The following is a 14,173-nucleotide window of genomic DNA, read 5'->3' on the forward strand; positions in this document are numbered from 1 at the left end:
CCTGCAGGCTGGCATCCCGAAAACTCAGTGGGATTCAATGCTATACAGTCACCCCTCCAAAGCAGCCATTTTGGCCTTGGGAGCTGATCTTTATAGTTCGGAGATGAGCAGCAATTCCAGGAGACCTCCAGGCTCTACTTTGACAGCCCCTGACTGAGGGGGGGAGGCGTTTCCAAGAGCAATGTGAAGGAGTCTGTGGGCACGGGTGTGCTGGAGGTTGGCTGTACCTGGTCTGAACATATTCCTTGAAGTTTGGAAGTGGGGCCTCAAAAGTGTTTAATGCCCCCACAGCCACCTAGCACCCCCTGACCTATTTCATGTCAAGAAAACATTGCAGAGAGGAAGTAAGGTTGCCAGATTGGTGTAGGTCCATGTTCTGTAATGCCACGTTACTTAGGTGTGCATAAACCTGACTAAGGTTAAGACTGCTGTTCACAGGGAGACCTCCTCTTAGGGTTGCCATCTTCCAAGTGAGGCTCTCTACCCCACCTCCCTCACGGGGAGTCTGCTATGGGGAGAGGAAAGGTATGTGATTGTAAACTGCTTTGAGACACCTGAGGCCTGCTGGGTGACTGCAGGCCATTTTCAGTTCTCTCAGACCTCTCACAGCCCCACATACCTCATAGGTTGTCTATTGTGGGGAGACAAAGGGGAAAGGTGTTTGCAAACTGCTTTGAGACTCTTTTGAGTAGTAAACAGCAGAGTACAGAAATCCAGCTCTTCTTCTAAGAAGCAACCATGAAAGAAGCATGTGAGCACATAACATTGGATCAACAGTAAAAAAAATGGAGACAGAAGGAGCAGGGTGGACACCTGTGTACTGTGACTACCACATGTGTATTAGGGCAGGGGGACATTTCGGTGTCTTTGGCCTAATTCACACAAGAAGAGAAATGACGTTGAACACAGAACTAGGAGGAATTGGTTTTCATGTAATTTCCTCCTAAGAAGAGTCTCCAGTCTGATTTTCCTTTCACATATCTGAAGACATGGCTCTGGAAAGCTCATCTGTAACCACTATGCCACAATTCCCAAAGGTCAGTCCTTTATAAACCACTGTCTACCTCTAATATCCTTATCCACCTATCATGCTGTTTCCTATATTTAATATGTACTGTCGTGAATTCATTTCAGAGTCATTGCATAAGGGCAATACTAATGAAGTGGTAAGAATTCTTTATCCACCATCACAGCTACAAAATAGGTGTGCAATACTCTAGTTCACACTAATAAAACTCCCTGCAAGATTTTCTCTATTTCATCACCTGAAATTCATCCATATATCAAGTGGCTCAGTGGAAAGGAAGTGGACATCTGGGAACAATCCTGTCAACTATGCTGGTAATTTCCCCATTCTGTAAATTGACCAAAGCATGAATAGAACACTATCCAGATGCTCCCTGAAGGCTATTCGTAATCCATCTGGTCCCAGGGGAAGAACACCCTAATACAGAGGTGTTAACTCAACTGATATGAGGGCCAGATCTGACATAAATGTCACTGTGCCCCCCCTCCCGGCCATGTGTGCCATAAAACATAATGCCAGGTGCAAGGGAGATAAACTTTATTATGGACACAGGCAAATCCAATTAGTAATATTTTTTATTCAAAATATGCATATGCTTAAAACGCTCTTACAGTATTTCCTTTATTTAACAGTCTTTAATAACTGGCACATCTTACTCTGAATTATACAAAAATCTGGTGTCAACTAATACCTATGCTGGACCAGTCTTGAGGATGTTGTTTAAGTGTGGGTTCACTGACAACATACTTTTGATGTATTCACATTTATTACAGAAAAGAGATATTCACAGATGTATATTGTCCCAAATAAAGTTTTAGAAGCAAAAGCTTTAAATTGGGGGTAATTCAGGCCCTAAAATTGTTTTAAAATTGTTTCAATTTATGTTGTTGTTATGTGCGAAGTCGTGTCCGACCCATCGCGACCCCATGGACAATGATCCTCCAGGCCTTCCTGTCCTCTACCATTCCCCGGAGTCCATTTAAGTTTGCACCTACTGCTTCAGTGACTCCATCCAGCCACCTCATTCTCTGTCGTCCCCTTCTTCTTTTGCCCTCGATCGCTCCCAGCATTAGGCTCTTCTCCAGGGAGTCCTTCCTTCTCATGAGGTGGCCAAAATATTTGAGTTTCATCTTCAGGATCTGGCCTTCTAAAGAGCAGTCAGGGCTGATCTCCTCTAGGACTGACCGGTTTGTTCGCCTTGCAGTCCAAGGGACTCGCAAGAGTCTTCTCCAGCACCAGAGTTCAAAAGCCTCAATTCTTTGACGCTCGGCCTTCCTTATGGTCCAACTTTCGCAGCCATACATTGCAACTGGGAAGACCATAGCCTTGACCAAACGCACTTTTGTTGGCAGGGTGATGTCTCTGCTTTTTAGGATGCTGTCTAGATTTGCCATAGCTTTCCTCCCCAGGAGCAAGCGTCTTTTAATTTCTTTGCTGCAGTCCCCATCTGCAGTGATCTTGGAGCCCAGGAAAATAAAATCTGTCACTATCTCCATTTCTTCCCCTTCTATTTGCCATGAATTGAGAGGGCCGGATGCCATGATCTTTGTTTTCTTGATGTTGAGTTTCAAGCCAACTTTTGCACTCTCCTCCTTCACCCGCATCAACAGGCTCTTTAGTTCCTCTTCACTTTCTACCATTAGAGTGGTATCATCTGCATATCTGAGGTTGTTGATATTTCTCCCTGCAATCTTGATCCCAATTTGTGACTCCTCTAATCCCGCATTTCTCATGATGTGCTCTGCATACAAGTTAAATAGGCAAGGCGACAGTATACAGCCTTGCCGAACTCCTTTCTCAATTTTGAACCAGTCAGTGATTCCATGTTCAGTTCTCACTGTTGCTTCTTGACCTGCATATAAATTTCTCAAGAGACAAATAAGATGCTCTGGTATTCCCATCTCTTTAAGAACTTGCCACAATTTGTTGTGCTCCACACAATCAAAGGCTTTAGCATAGTCAATGAAGCAGAAGTAGACGTTCTTCTGGTACTCCCTAGCTTTCTCCATGATCCAGCGTATGTTGGCAATTTGATCTCTAGTTCCTCTGCCTCTTCGAAATCCTGCCTGTACTTCTGGAAGTTCTCGGTCCACATATTGCTGGAGCCTAGTTTGTAGGATTTTGAGCATAACTTTGCTAGCATGAGAAATTAGTGCAATGGTGCGGTAGTTTGAACATTCTTTGGCATTGCCCTTCTTTGGGATTGGAATGTAAACTGACCTTTTCCAATCCTGTGGCCATTGTTGAGTTTTCCAAATTTGCTGGCATATTGAGTGTAGCACTTTTACTGCATCGTCCTTTAAGATTTTTGCAACTGGGAAGACCAAAGATTTTAAGAATTTATAGGTTGATTTAAAAACCAATTGTTAAGTCATTCCAATTAACCCCATTTTCCAAGCAGGTAAAATAAACCCATGGTTAATATGGGAAACCTCCTAGGCAAAACATTCTTATCTACAGGCTTGCAAAACAAGTATTCCACCTTGACTTACATTATTTGCTGTTCATGTGATTTGTGATGAGGTCATGAACAAGCTCTGCTGGAAACAAAGGATTTATTTCCAAGTAGCATAGCATGTTTAAGACCAGGTTACCAGCAATTATAATATGGCTTATCTCACAAACTAATCAGTTCTAATTATTTATTAGAATCAAATAGAAGTGCTTCTGTTTCCTTTTAAGGTCACATTATGCACTATTCCATCCTAAAAATTATTTGGTGGAATCAAGATTTAGGAGTGAAGGTGATCACATGGCTCTTGCAAAGTTTCAGGATTAACTTAGTATTTTAAGGTCAAGCATACATGGGTTTCAGAATGTCCTTCTTCTTGAAGGGGATGTTTATGCAGCCCATGTAAACCCTGAATTAAGTTTTAGGCACAAAGCACAAGGATTTCAGAACTATCCATCCTACTGGATTAGCTCTACAAAACATGCTGCTACATAACCCAGTTAAAAAGGTGAACATATACAATCAAATGTACCTACAAATCTTGGCATCAAATGGTTTTTCAGCAGGTCACTCAGATGGGAGCTGGAGGTGCTGGGATAAATCAACTTCATAGTGAAGTAGCCTGCTGGCAAGCTGCTCCAGCTGCCTCCACCATCACAATGGTTGCTCTGTCACTATCTCACAGGCTCTTAAATCTCTTCTGACCCAGTGCTTCTGAGGAAAGAACTGTAAACCAAAGGCTACCAACCAACAATAGCCACATATTTCCTCAATGTTTCTGGGAAGTTCTGAAGCAGCAAGAAGCTATTGCCTAACAGTGGATCTGTGCATCTATCTCCACTTTCAAGAAACAATTATTGCAAGAAGAAATAAATGAGACACAGCGATGGAAAAAGATGACACTCACTCCACACTGACACATGCACAAAATTTCCTTTCTTACGCACTGATGTGCAAGACTCCCTCCTCAAGCACAATGAAATGACAGGAAGGAAAGACAAAGGGTGAGAAGGGGTGGGTGGGACCCAGGAAGTCTCTCTCTTCCCTACGTACACTAATGCCTCTGTACCCTGCCCCTCCAACTGATTAAGTCAATGGTTTCTGGGAAGCAGAGAAAGAAAAGGGAATGGTAGCTGAGGGCCAGACAACATCCTTCAATGTTTTTGTGCTTTGTGACTAAAAGTTAATTCACAGTTTCCATGGGCTGTCCACCATTTGCAGTTTTCTAACTTTCACTATACAATTTTGTTACTATCATATTGAGCAAATAATGGTCAGAAACCAATCATGCAAGCCATAGTAATAAGGTATATAATAAGGAAACACCTGGTAATAAGGTATATACGATTTCCTCTCACAGTTGTCAGCAAAAGGGCAGCACTAAACACTCACTGCTAAGAGAATCGGATGGTAGTACTTACAAGCAATTGCCAGGGCAAAAAGATGACTAACCAAAAGAACGTTCGGGAGCACTTCAAATCAGTATGTGCCATAGATTACTGTACTGCATACTGTACTATACACTCTATACATTTGCCATTTTAACTAATTTTTGTAGCTGCCTTTCAATTAACCAAACATCCAGCTATTACAGTTATATATGATAAACAATATGCCACCATCACTAACATTTACTATTATTTTTAAAGTAGTGTAAAACTATAACCTCGGTGATTTCAAGAAAGTATACAACACTCAAATCATTTTTACTTAGAGTTATATAAACACAGCCTAACACCAAACCCATTCATTTCAGTGTTCTGGAATTCTTCACTAATGTTGTTATTTGAAAGGGGATCCTCTGGGAACACAAGCAGATACGGGCTCTAAAGCCCTTTAAATTCATTTGGAAACTTCCAGGATGAAGACTGCTTAAGAGAAAGGAATAAACAGCCTTTTTCTCATGCACCCTATGAAAATCAAAGGCTTGGTTTTATATTTTGATTTTTAAAAGTTATTTTAAAAAGAATCACATAACTTGTAGTTCAAACATTAAGCAGCTTAAATCTGCGAGCAAATGAACCAAGAAAACTATTAAAAATGACTGAAAATGCCACACCATTTAGATTAAAAAGGATTTTTATTTTTACACTGATACATTTATCATACACATTGTCTATAGATAACCACCAATTGCCCCATAAATAACAATATCCAAGGCTACTGGTTACGAAGCTACTCCTACCTAATGCCCAAAATAAACTAAACATGTGGGAGGGGTGGAATAGGAATGAAATACATGTTAGAAGGTTGGGCTGTCTCCAACCAGCCATGGACTTTGTCTCCACACTGTTCCTGAAGGTCTGCTGACCTGTAAACAGAATTTGTGGGTGTTCAATGGGCTGTAACAGGAAGAGGAAGCAGGAACCAAGTTTTTCCCATTTCCTCCTCCCACTGAGCACCCACAAACATGGTTTCAGTTGTGAGTGGACCTACAGGAACTGCACTGGGAAGGGTGAATCAGCTGAAATTACCATTCCTCTTCCACAAACTTAAATTTGACTGCACTGAAAGACATGCATGGCTTCTGACACTCGATTATTTCATTGGTTGGCCAGTGCCATCAAAAGATCAATTATGGACAACTAGATTACACTAGCTATTTAGATGCTATAATATCAATTTTAATATTTACTTACTAGTGTCTTGTCAATCCACATGCATGTGAAATACACCATTTCATTCCTCACATGCAGGATAAGCAATAAACAAAAGCTTCAGAGGTTTAGCCACATGGTGAAGATTCTCTGTTTTGAGTTCATTAGTAACATAGCTGCTGCAAAAACGCAACAAAGCATCCACACAGGAACTTTGTGGGCTCTTCTCCCACCAGCTGCCATTTCCCCCTTGCTAATTTAAAATCTTTTTGACTTTTTAAAAATCAGTAATTGCTATAGCACTACAGGAATTACAGAGATTTTTCTTTTAAGAGCTCTCTGAAAGACCTCATATAGTCAGAATAGTTCAGCAGTGGAATCAACTGCCCAAGGAGAGGTGAGCTCCCCTTCATTCAAGCATCAGCTAGATGCTTTAGGCCAGCCTTTTTCAATTTTTTTACTGTTAAGAAACCCCTGAAACATTCTTCAGAGAAGAAACCCCAGAAGTATTGCAATCATGTAGATATGATTGGGAAGCACAGCTGTGTACACACCCATTTGGGGCTCCTCCTCTTCCCACCCCCTCGATTAGCCAGTGTTTTTTTTTTTGGGGGGGGAGGCTGATAAATGTTTAGCAAATATTTTGTGTGTGTGTATATGTATATATGTAAAAAAAAAACTCCCACTAATTTGGAAAACCCTTCCAGGACCATCAAGAAAACTCAGGGTTTCACGAAACCCTGGTTGAAAAAGCTTGCTTTAGGTTGATCATGCATTGAGCAGAGGATGGCCTAGATTGCCTGTATGACCCCATCCAACTCTATGATTCTAAGTCCTCCTTTAGCACAGTGCAGCCAAAGGGATTGACAGATGAAAAATGGTGATATGGGTAAAACTGTGCTTTATTAGGCATTATAGAATTCCTTTCACTCCACAGTACATGGAGAAACATCAGCCTTGAAAAATTATGTTTGAACATTTATTTTTTATCTCTTCATCCATAAGGAAGCTAGTCTCTAAAACTACTTTTTATCTCAACTGCCATCCCCAAAGGGGAGGGGGAACTGGGTTTGTTTCAGTCTACAACACTCATGTTAAAAAATATAGGAACATTTTAAAGAATGTCATTGTACAATAACCTGTTTAAGCTGTAACAGACTAGAACAGCTACCCTTTGGGGATATTTGAGATAAGTCACTCTTTAAAAGCAGGCATGGAAACTGTATTTACAGACCCTTTAAAGACATTCCAGAATCTAAGGAAAGATTACCAGAGACTTACCAAGAAAAAATGTGTTTCTAGTTCTAGCCTCAGTGCAGCCATTCTAAATTTCTAGATATTTCAGCTAAAAATGTCACTAGAATTCTGTATTACAGATCAACCATATTTAGTAACATTTCATAATTTATAAAATCTATGTTTCAGGAAGGCATTTTATGTGTACTATTCTGTGATAATTTAACAAATTCAACAACTAGTACCACCCAAAGTACTGCACTACATAAAAAGTCCTCCAGCATGAATCCCCTCAGCCCTCTTAATGTGAGACTGAATAGTGCCAGTTGTTGTTGGGGGAATAAATGTACCACTGCTTTGATTTATTAATCTTGTGCCCTGCTGAATCAAAGTAGTGGAACATCTACTCCCAAACAGCAACTGGCACTATTAAGTATATTACCTCCACACGTGGATGGTCTGTTCCCCTTCATGGCAAACAGCTGTTGAAATTAGCTTTTCCTACGTTGAAGCCACATAGGATAGTGTCTATCTGTATACTAGCGAGAACCTGCAAGGTGCAGGTCTTTCCCCTCTGCTCACCACACATGGCTCAGCTGGGCTTGTCAGGTACCATTTGCCTCACACTCTATGGGGCTTGGCTGGGCATCACCACCTGCCTCATCTTGCACAGGCTGAGCCAGGCACCACTAACTCCCCTGTCCTGCCTCACACATAGCTTTGGTGGGGCAGACTCCATTTCCCCCATTTTGCATTAGGTGGGCTGGGTGCTATCTGCTCCATTATGGAAGGCTCAGCCCATCTGTCACAGGGTGACTTGGTTTAGGTGAGGGAGAGGTGGCCGTAGAACTACTTAGACACATCCTGGTGCTCTTAAGGTTCAACCTGTTCCTACCTGTGAGGAAAGTTAGTCTGACAATGTGTAACTAACCCAAGGTCACCCAGTTTCCAAGACAGAGCAGGGAGCTGAAGTCCTCATTTGAAATTCTAACCACTCTACCTTTTGTAGGGTGACTGCTGTTGAATCAGCCACAATGAAAATCTATGCAGCTAAAATAATCCCACAACTGCTTTTTGAAAGCCCATTCTGGATTGGTGCATTCAGCAACAAAGTTGAAAAATGTCAATCTACCTTTTTAAGGCAATTGTTGAATGTACCAAAATTTGTCACAAACTATACACTCTTAGCGGAGCTTAGTCAACAGACCCTAGAAACCAGAGCCTGACTATATATATTCAAATACTGGTTAAAAATCCACTTCCATTCTCTTCCACTATCTCTACTTTCTAAAATTTTAGGAGATCCCTATTTTCATAAACTTTGTTGCTTAGAATTAGATTTATATACTCTAGTCAGTTATGATGACAGCACAGTCCTGAAGCTGATCACAAAAAGATTAGAAAACCAGGATATTCAGATAATAAGCATATCAATCCACAGGATCTGTTTACCTGGCCACTGGGACATCCCCTGGTCTTATAAATCAATGCCCCTATATCTTCAAGTATTAGATGACTATTCCCTAAAAAGGGCCTTTCATCTTGCACACCTAAATATCTTCCCTTCAAACCTATCAAGAGGCTGCTTCCTTCAAACCCCCCGAAATTAGAGAAGCTGTCTGCACAGTTGTAATGTCCCAGATTCCCTTAGCTACCTATTATTCAACTGCCCCAAATTTCAGATGTTTCATCATTATTTGGGGAGTTTTATGGGGAAACTGAAGTATCTACGCATTTATGAGAAACATCTGGTGAAAATGTTGAGTCTAAAGGAGCCTTCTCAGATAGTGGATCTTGCAAAAATTCTGTCAGTTATCTCGAGAACCAACCTATCTCTGCTGCAGATCAGCTGTGCAACATAATAAGGCTTTATTACTGTTGTCCAAATGTCTATACCCGGAATTTGTTTCTGGTTTAAATTTTGTTTTATGCATATCAAATTTTATGCCAATAAAGGTATCTGAATCTGACTGCTGTTGAACAGTAGCAAGCAGCCAGGCCTGGGTTAGTCATGCAAGGTCCATGGTGGCAAACTGCCCAATGGTTGCTGCTGAGCCTGGCCACAATGAATCCTCTTTTAAAGCCCAAAACAATCCCAGAAGGGGTCATGCTCCTTCCTCCTACCTTTTACTGAAAGTAATCAAGGCTGAAACTGGCTAGCTATAGTGCTTTCGTTGCTTAGCAACAGCCACTGAGGACATTCATTTCTTAAAGCTACAAACTCTCCTTGTATAATCTTGGGTTTTGTATTTTGTTTTAGAGTTCAGCTATTTTTAAAGGCATTTTTCAAATTCGTTGAAAGATCTGTCTTATGCACTCACCTCCCCAAACTCCAGATTTATCGTATGACTAGGTTGAAAATTACGATATACAAGTGGGAACCCACGAAAGGACTTGTGGGATGTATTTCTTTCTCCCACACTATTTCCTTTCCCGCCTTCCTTGAAAGCCTCTGGAGCTTCTCCCCCTTTCCCGTCTTCTTTTAAATGTGAGTCTTTGGGCTATACTAAATTGCACCATTCTTGAAACATTTCTTCTGTGTATCAGATATAATTTGTATACATGCTAAAAGCTACAATTTTAGTATTTATTAGAGATGTCAGATGTAATTTGTATCACATTTCTAAGATCAGACAAGACATCAGCATTTGGCATTTAAGAATAGTTACGAGTCACAAACTCAAATTTTGCATTTTCTACCAGAAATTTTCATGGGCCCTGCAAGATCCAATTTATTTTTCTATATATACTTTAAAAACCTAAATCTTTTTGCAAGTAGAGAGAGAGAGAGAGAACAGAGGGAGAAAGTTGCAGTTTATCATCCTGTTTCACTATTAGGAGGACTTTTTGTTGCTAATCTCAAATTTGGAATGTTCAGATCCAGACTATATGAAGATAAAAGGCAGGAGGACTTCATTTTTTAAGCCTTCCGTACTCCTGCCATTATTAAAGTGAGAAAGTAAGCATTTAAGGATTCTGTGACAGGATTTCACAGTGCAGAATTGTATGTTGTTCTTCATTACCATCTATGTATTTTAATATGACCTAGTTCGTCTCTGGAAAATACCTGCTTGACTGTATTGAAGGAAGCACTGGAGATAAATACTAACATTTGGGGAACATTTTAGAATAATTTTTTTGTTTGGGAGCCGATGAAACATAATTATTACTTTTGTTAGGCCCTTAATAAATGAAATATGTACATGAATGCCGAGGGTGGGTTGATCTACTGTGCCACCTTTCCCAGTAGTGATTCCTTTTTAATTATTAGTTACCATGATGCCTTTTGTTACATCTAAATATATGATTCTTTGATGCAATATGAACTGGCTGTATCTGCAAATTAAAAGTCCCTGTCTACCTACTTCCCTTGGATTTGTCTTGGGCTGGATTTCCATAAAATAAAAATAAGGCCTGAGTAGAATAGGCATATTTGCTCAATTATTAATTACTCAGAAAAGATAATATCCAGAATAGAATTGCATTGATGTAAGATTCTCATTTCCTGAGGGCTAGGAGTCGGTTACAGATCCTTCAGTTGCCCATCATCAGTAATCAATAAATCAGATATAATTTGTTTCTGTGAGAACAGAACTGAGTCTGAAAAGCATCACTTCTAGTGTAAATTAATCTGTATTTTAAATTCCATTATCCACTATACCATCTTTCCTCTCAGGGTTGTCGGTCTGATGAGGATTGGATCCAATTCCTGCTTAACTAAGAAGCTCACTAACTGTGAAGTCTAATGAATTAGGCTGAGTAGCTTTGCAGGTTTGCAATGAAAATGGGAATTTTTGTATTGTAACCTGCTATGAGCTGGTACGCCGAGAGTGGCGGATAAGAAATATAAAAATAACAACAATAACTTTGAACAGTTAACATCTTTCATTTTAAAACATACCTACCAGCCATTTTTTTGGTAATTAAATGAGGGAGAGCAAAAGACAGACTAAAGATGTGATACGTAATAAAGGTAAAGGTATCCCCTGTGCAAGCACCGAGTCATGTCTGACCCTTGGGGTGATGCCCTCTAGCGTTTTCATGGCAGACTCAGTATGGGGTGGTTTGCCAGTGCCTTCCCCAGTCATTACCGTTTACCCCCCAGCAGCAAGCTGGGTACTCATTTTACCGACCTCGGAAGGATGGAAGGCTGAGTCAACCTTGAGCCGGCTGCTGGGGTCGAACTCCCAGCCTCATGGGCAGAGCTTCAGACTGCATGTCTGCTGCCTTACCACTCTGCACCATAAGAGGCTCTAGTGATAAGTAATAGTTACAAGCAAAAGTCTTTTATTAATTATATATTTATATTTACATTTTATTGATGTCTATTAGAATTTAGATGGCTATATGCTCACAACAGTCAAATGTGAGTATACTTAAATCCATAGACTAGACACATGAACGTTAGAATGATGGCTCTTTCAACAAACCTTGAATATGTCCCTGGTGTACAGAAAAATCTGAAGGGGAGATAGGAAAGATTTTTAAAATACAAAATGATAAAAGGAACATCCATAATTTTTTAAAACTTGATTATTTCAGCGGCCATTGTTAGGCAACTATAGCATTACAACAAGCTTTGTTTCTCTTAGTAAAAGGAGGGGAGAATCAAGAGTCTCAGGTCACCACCTAGTGGGCTGTTGGCCTCCTACCCACACCTGGGCCAGCCACCTCTTTGACAGAAGGGCTGAGCCCAACCCATCCAGCCTGAAGTGAGCCAGACGCTAGAGTCTGGCTGAGCCCTGTGCAAATCTAAGAAAGCAGTGCATGGTCAATTGGTAAGGCAAGTTGCCTCTTTCTCCCTTCTTCCCTGCTCCTGTTGGATGGAGGGTCAAGTTATCTCCCTCCTACTACCTCTCTCCCTCCCTTGGAGGTGGTGCCAAGGTGAGCTGTAGAAGGGGTTTTCATTTCCAGTTTGTCCCTGATCATGATGTTTTCTGAGGATAAGATGGAGGAGAGAGGAAATAAGGTCCCTCTTTGTGGAGAAAAGTGGGCTACAAATGAAGCAAGTAAATAATACATATGGCTGAAGATGGAGAGCCACATAGAAGGTGGGTGGACGAGATAGAGAAGAAGGAAAGTTGAGAATATGGGGTGGAGAGACAGGGGAAGTAGTGTAGAGAAGCTGAGGTAAGGGGGAAATGGGTGCTTTTTTGCAAGTCCATTATGCAACTGGCGTGCCCTATCACACAGCACCATGTTGTTACTGGCTATAGGTTTCCTGGATAAAGAGTGCCAAGAATTGAGTGTAATAAAATCAGAGTCCAGTAGCACCTTTAAGACCAACAAAGCTCACTCGAAAGCGCACGCCTTGAATAAATCTTTGTTGGTCTTAAAGGTGCTACTGGACTCTGATTTTATTGTGGAATTGAGTGTGGCAGGGTAGAAAGCTGCAGATGGGGAGAAGATAAAAGTAAATTGGCTGGTAGCTGGGAAAGGAAAGAAAATGACTTATCAAGAGGTAATGGTATAGAAATCCCAAAATAAGGTTAAAACATTTATGCCATGCATTTGGCAACCACATCCATCTAAATATCATTAAGACCACTGACAGTAAAAACCAAGGTCATTAAATAGCAGCAGTTGAAACAGCCACGAAAGGACAGCGGGGAAAACAAGCAAAAGTCTGCAGAAAACAGAGATACTGCTTTGAAGATGGAAAAAGTATTGAGGATTCAAATGAAAAAAGCCAATACTTTCAGTTTTATATTGTCTCTACAATCTGGAGCAGAACCCACCCAAACCCCTCTGTAGGGAGAAACTATTACAGAAATGGATTGTTGTTCTATTTTTTTAAATGAGAGGTAGTACTCAATAGGGTTAAGAATTATTTTGTGAGCAGAATAAAAGACTTAAAGTAAGATTTAAGTCAGATTGGTAGACAGGATGGGGAGAGAGATGAAAAACCAAGAAGAAGGGAAACCATGTGAAATGATGACAGTATTTCAAAAGACACAACAGCGGGAATAAAGACAGGGATGTGATGGCACAAAAAGAGAAAAATGGAAGCAGAGAAATTGAATGCAAGAAGAATTGCATGAAAAACATTCCTACCTTATGTCCATTTATTTGGGAATAACACTGAAAAAATATCATATCTTGCTTTTGATAGCATGACTAATCATTTATTAGGAAAAGATCTCATATTTTTAAATTTCATAATATTAACTGGCCAGCACCTATCTTGGAAAGAGCTTGCTAGAACTGGGGAAGGATAACACATGGCTAAGAGCGCTGAGAAGCAGCCCGGAACTCACTTACTCCTTCCCTCATCATATCTGCATTCTCCCTTCTGTTTTGTTTTGTTTTTAAATATGCATTGGCATGTTTATTATGATTAGTATAAACCACTGTGCAAACTCACTTCTAACAAGGCTGCAAAAATGACTATGTTTATGGTTCTCAAAATTGTTGGTGTGGATGTTACTCTAACAGTAACAAGTTATTGTTGATGCTAATGGCTAGCTCTGAAAATAAGGGTAGACAAGCATCTGGTATACAAAAATATTGGTTTCAGTGGCAACGGTATCAGGCATCTAGTCCATATTTGTCTGTTGGTACTTTATAACTAACAAATGAAATATGGCAAAATGAACTAATGTTTATAAAACCTTCCTCCATAATTGTATTTGTTATCAGCAAGACAAGACTTGTAGCTATCTACAAGATTTTTATTAATGTAATAGTAGATCGGTTTAACTCTTTAAGGAAACATGAAAAATCAATTTGCTAAACAACTTTTTAATTTAAAGTATGTTGTTGTTTTATAATATATATATATATGTTATATACAATTCTTAAAATAGAGGGAGAGAAAAACACCACTCCCACTCCTACTTATTCAAATATCTTCTCACCCTC

General features: G+C 40.1%; 1 protein-coding gene across 3 annotated transcripts in view; it reads right to left on the reverse strand.

Annotated features, from left to right (window-relative positions):
• The window catches only part of PRKCD (protein kinase C delta), an 82,021-nt gene that overhangs the window by 58,197 nt on the left and 9,651 nt on the right, over positions 1–14,173 (reverse strand). The window lies entirely within an intron of this gene.

The sequence above is a fragment of the Paroedura picta genome, chromosome 3 (genome assembly GCF_049243985.1).
Source record: "Paroedura picta isolate Pp20150507F chromosome 3, Ppicta_v3.0, whole genome shotgun sequence".
In the NCBI taxonomy this organism is placed as follows: domain Eukaryota; kingdom Metazoa; phylum Chordata; class Lepidosauria; order Squamata; family Gekkonidae; genus Paroedura; species Paroedura picta.